This window comes from Gadus macrocephalus, chromosome 6 (genome assembly GCF_031168955.1).
Source record: "Gadus macrocephalus chromosome 6, ASM3116895v1".
Classification (NCBI taxonomy): Eukaryota; Metazoa; Chordata; class Actinopteri; order Gadiformes; family Gadidae; genus Gadus; species Gadus macrocephalus.
Window position 1 is genome coordinate 15,743,517 of NC_082387.1, and position 6,000 is coordinate 15,749,516.

Consider the following 6,000-nt stretch of genomic DNA (forward strand, 5'->3'; position numbering starts at 1 on the left):
GTGTTATCACTGTGGGTAGGGCTGGGCGATATGGGCCAAAATGAATATCTCGATATTTTTTTACTATATCTCGATATATATCTCGATATATTTTGAATCTCCTCTAGAGCACATCATAAATGCTCGATTCAACCATGTCTGGCATAATGTTACGTCAGTAATAATTCTAGTATTCCTGAAATATAAGTCTGCATGTAGATTACATGAAACAACATATTGTTTAAGCTCATTAGTGCTTTGCATTGGAACAATTTAGAACTTGCACATAAGAAAAGGAAAATCACAGCAAGTTAGATTTACCAACACAGCATTTATTCAAACCGTTAATTATTTATTAACTGTTTGCATAATAATTATTATATATACACTGCCAGACGACGGATCCAATAATATTCTTTTTCAAAACCAAATCCTCAGTTTCCATCCTTTTTTCTCTCTCTCGCTGTTCTCACTCACCGGTCGGAGGTACACACACCTACAGCAGCGCGCCGTCCAGACTACGTCACACACGCGCGTCCATGAGAATCTCGCGGACTCGCAACGGCCGGGGGGAGTGAGTGTGGTTCTGAGAGGCCTTTCCCCAGGCCATCCACCCAGCACAACAATACACTGCTTACAGAACTGTATGGCATTTCATTTTTAACTTTAACCAATACTTAAAGAGGATCACAGCAGTAATAGGATGGAAGACTCTGATCTCCATTTATTTTCTTCTATCTCTCTTTCGTGGTTCATTATGGATTGACACTTATTGTTGTGTGTGTGTGTGTGTGTGTGTGTGTGTGTGTGTGTGTGTGTGTGTGTGTGTGTGTGTGTGTGTGTGTGTGTGTGTGTGTGTGTGTGTGTGTGTGTGTGTGTGTGTGTGTGTGTGTGTGTGTGTGTGTGTGTGTGGAAGAGGGAGAGACGTCGGAGGCGCACAGAGCTTTTGGCCGTGATATTATACAATTATATTATATTATATACTATTATATATAGAGCTCCGGGAGACGCAAACGGCAACAATCACTTTCTCCTCCATGCTGCAGTTCACCCCGGACTGCACTGCACTGAGTTTGACGGTTGAACGCTGATTGGCTGTCATCACGAGAAATTAAAATACATTTCAACTTTGTCGCGCCACAAATCCTCGTGAACGCGCTCGCCTGTGCACAGCGAAAATGTGGCGCGACAAATCAAAACTTGTTGCCGGTTTTCTCTCGCGAAGAATTCGCCCGATACGCGTCTACTAGGGCTGTAACGATACACAAATTCACGATTCGGTTTGTATCACGATTTTTGACCCACGGTTCGATACATCCTACGATTCTTTTAAATTTAAAAAGCATTTTATTTAAACAACACTTAAATACCAATTATCTTAATGTAACATTTAATAACAAATAATTTGGACCACTGAACAGATTTGAACCGAAAGAATACTATTAAAGTATAGCTAAATTAATAAAGAAATAACCAAAGATTGCAGTTGGAGGATGCTTTTTGCCGGTAGACATAATAGGGCCCCTTTAACTGTTTGGTTGGTTTATTCAAATATCCTTATTAGCGCTTCTTATTAGGCTATGTAGCTTAAATAATGACATAATCAGGCCGTATAGAATGCAACATGTTTAATAGCCTAACTTTCAATCGATGAGGAAAAACATGAACGTCACAATAACGAGGCATAGTGTTACGAGTAGCATATGTGTGTGCGGGAGAATGGCAGTGTGCGTATGCGTGTGTGAGTGGCGTCAGCGAGTGAGTGGACGAGCGAGGAGAGCGAGCGGTAGCGCGTGTGTCTAGTGAAGAAGCGAACGAGTCCGGTAGAATAAAGTACCCATCCTGTCAATAATCGGTGGCCGCTTCATTCCGACCTATAAGCAGACAAACTGCCAGTCAAATCACACAAAACAATAGAGACAGGATCACACAGGCAATTTTTTTCGCGCTTGGCCCACTCTGGATAAATGTCGTTCATATCGCATATGAGGACTTCGACGGCTGTGGAGAAATGCAATCCTCCGTAGCCACGGAGAGCTGTGATCACAGAGAGGGCATCTCGTCACATATTTACGGCATCGATAGGAGGGGGCGCTGTCAGCAGACTATTATTTAGACAAATTATTAGCAAATTTCAATCGGACAATTTGACCGAAGAGTTAGAAAGGGCATATCGCGCTTCTGCCTTCTCACACCGCGAGACAGGTTCGTGGCTTTGAGTATCGCGATTTTCGGTTTGATACGCGTATCGTTACAGCCCTAGCGTCTACGTTCACTTTATATGGGATTTTGTCGCCCCGTCGCGTTTGGTGTGAACGCACAATGAGTATGCCGGCGGCGGCAAAAAGAAACAGATTATGTGCCAATTTGCATTCGATGTTCGCGACAGGGGCATTTTATACATCCCCTGGAGAACATCTCGCGATACATCGCATATATTCAATATATCGCCCAGCCCTAACTGTGGGTTATATATGTGGATTATATTCCTCCAAGCCTCTTGGAACGGAAGTGATCGTTCTTCCAGCAGGGCAGAGGCCCGCTCGGGGGATATAATACATGCCTAAAAACATGCACAAAGATAACATAAAAAACAATTAAAGGTCTTATTGAACTTTTTACTAGTGGGGTTGGGAGTGCTAGTTAGAGGTTGTTATTAACTGCACATCAGTGTCATCAAAACGTTTAATCTTTTAAAGGGGACCTATTATGAAAACAACCCTTTTCCTGGGATTTGGGGTGTTGTTTAGGGTCTGTGGTGCTCCCACACGCATGCAAACTTTGAAAAAAGTCTGTACCTGATTTTTGATTGAGATATGCATTTCTGAAAGTACCCCGCCTACAGTTTCGGCGGCACCTCCTACGTTGGAAGGGGGCAATGTTTAATATTACCTCCCACTTCCCCACTCGCCTCCAATCAGAGCATAGCTAAGATTTTGTGGACCAGCGGACAAGCAACGCCGGCGGGGGGAACTCGGCGGCAGCCCAGCTCCGGGAGCACAATCCCTTTCTCTGCCGGACTGCCTCCGAGCTCCCCCCGCCGGAGCTGCCGGACTGTCGGACTGTCGCCGAAGCTTCGGCTGCAGTCCGGAGGAGGAGACATGGAGGAGAAAGGGATTGTCTCCCGGAGCTGAGCTGCCGGAGTGCTGCCGAGCTACCCCCGCCGGACTGCTGCCGAAACTTCGGCGGCAGTTCAGCTCCCGGCGTACACCCGCCGTAGCAGCCGGAAAGCTTCGGCGATAGTTCAGCTCCCGAAGTACAGCCGCCGGAGCAGCCGGAAAGCTTCGACGGTAGTCATGCTCCCGGAGTACACCGGCGGAGTGATCTATTGCTTTTATACAACGGTACACACTACATTTAAAAAAAAAAACAAGAAAGTCAAAGTAGCTGTTTTATTAAAGAATACAAAAAAGTAGTCCCTCCTGGCTGCCTTCAAAATGCACGACGGTCTCTATGCAACACACTTTAGCGTCCCTCCGAGAGAAGGCAATTTATCCTATGGAGCAGTTCACTCGCCGTGTGCCTAAGCTTTCGTTAGTCTCTCCATCGCCTTGCTCACTCCTGGAGTAACAACATTTACACCCTCTCCATAATTCAACATATTTTTAGGCTTCAGTGAACTGTGCTATAGCTTTTATAACTACTTTTATACTTTGTAACCGTTTCTACTTCCAGGCGTGGAGTGATATGCAAACTTTCACAAAATGATTGGGCGTCATAGCAGTTATGTATACGCTAGGGCTGGGCGATAAACCGATTTTAACGATTAACTCGAGTGTGTAGCTCACGTCGACTTGTTTAAATGAAAATCGGTTTTCTCTTCAACATCCGCCAACGCTTCCCTATGAGCTCCCGTAGTTCGGAATGGGCTCAGCCCTCCCCCCGCACAGAGCGCGCATTTACCAAAGTGATACACAAACATGGCAGCGAGTGTGACAAGTTGAATACAACAATTTATTCATACATGTATAATCTATTTTGAGGTAAACATAATTCATTTGAAATATATCTGTGTGGTTTAATAATTCGTCGATCTGTTGGTAATTCGTCGATCTGTTGGTAATGCCTCGGGGCTCCAGTAGGGGGATCGCGCTCCTTTTTCTCATTCAATACAGAAGAGTGAAGGAAAGAGCTGCGTGTGTGTCTTTCTCATTCTTCTCCCGTTACTATTCCCTTTTTTTTTAAGGCAATTACCGTTTGCAAAACACTGTATATTTATGAACACATGTTGAAAGTTTGAATGTTATGTTGGCACTTTATCAGAACTACCTCTTATCATTAGTAATATTTTATGTTTACAGAAATATTATATTTTATATTTTATATATTTTACATTTTATGTAATGTTACAGGTTACACTGTTTACAATGGCAGGGCCTGCCATAATGCCTTTTTATGTAAATCGATTTAAATCAGAAATCAGATTTTTTGTGAAAAAAATCAGGGATTCTTTTTTTAGGCCATATCGCCCAGCCCTAGTATACGCTCATTATACAACAGTTATGAACCAATCAGATCGCTGGATTTAAGCCACCCGTTGTATAATGAACGTTATAAGACGCTGTCACCGAGAATTGGCGTGCTGCCAGACCCTGTCACCGAGTGTGAGAGGAGAGTTGACGGAGAAGATGGCGGTTGACCTAGTTTCAAAGTTTATGTTGTTTCGGTCGTGGTCGTGTTGCCGTGTTGTTTCGGTGATAAAAGTATTTCGGCTGAAAACCAAAAATGCGTAACACGCCTAACCTGACGCTTGATCATTGTGTGTCACAAAAATGGTTCAACGCGCCCGCGCCTATGCAGCTAGATGAGCCCGCCCAGCGGAGGTGTATTGCTTCACCCTTAAGGGGCTTATTTTTCGATAATGACCGGCGACGTTCTATACGTTATCCCGCTTATTACACGGCTACTTGCCAAAACGAAAAAATAACTTCACATCGTGTGTCTTTTTACAATTTATTCGTTACCAGAATTCCTAGTGTTGATTAGCAGAGAAATAGTTAGCCAAAGACGTTGACATCACTTAGCAACCGAAGACGCTGGGGTTGACAAGTTACCGGACTACTACCAATGCAAGTGAACGGAGCTTTCCACGGTATTGAGAAGACCCATGTAATAAAGGCATGTAATATTTCTGTTTATGGCATAGATTTCTCCTCAGATTAGGCCAATAAAGCAATGATAAAAAAAAAAACACAAACGCTCGATCAAAGGCCCGGCCCGACCCGACCCGAGGACAGTGGTGGGAAATAACTGCCCTACCCGGCCCGCGAGTCGCCTCGGGCTCGGGTTTGGGCAGAGAATCGAAACTCTAGTGCATGCAGGGCTCCAGAGTGCGACCTATTAGGTCGCATATGCGACCTAATTTTTTAAGGTGCGAGTTAAAATTGAATGAGGTCACTCCGGTGCTACTTGCAGGAGGCCGATTGAAAAAAAAAATATTGTTTTTTGTTTTGTGCCAGAGGAAACAAATGAGGCTGTTGTTTAGCAATGGTTAACGGGTTTCCCGTGATCCGTACAGATCAACCCTCACGGTTCGGGACGCAAGTGATCCCCGGATCGGTTGATAAAAAAAGTTGTTTTGAACCGGAAACCGGAACCGGTCATATTTATGTTTGGTTGTAGTCTTTTCGCTCGGTTCTCCGTATCAACGGTAGGGCTAGAACCGAGCGAAATGACCCTTGCAATGAGCAATGAGTCTTCCAACCGAAATCAATGGATTTACAAAATGCCAAATAAAACACGACAGAAACTGTATTTCGCTACCATACAAAAAGAAGATGAGGATGTCTGCATTGTCTTGGGAGAGTGTAGACACTAAACTCTCCCCAGGCAATGCAGACATCCTGAATTTAAAGTTGTAAATCTAGGGTTAGGGATTATTTACTATCCATGTTAAAAAGGAGAAGGAATAATGCCTCAGATTGCAATTTTTTTAAATATTGACTATGCTTAAAGGAAGCAGGATTATTACCTAATTTTTCACTTAATTTGTTTTTACACATTTGAAGATTTCATTTAAAG

The 6,000-nt window shown here is 43.7% G+C and overlaps 1 protein-coding gene across 3 annotated transcripts in view; it reads right to left on the reverse strand.

Annotated features, from left to right (window-relative positions):
• gpat2 (glycerol-3-phosphate acyltransferase 2, mitochondrial) overlaps positions 1 to 6,000 on the reverse strand; it is a 110,669-nt gene that overhangs the window by 102,552 nt on the left and 2,117 nt on the right. The window lies entirely within an intron of this gene.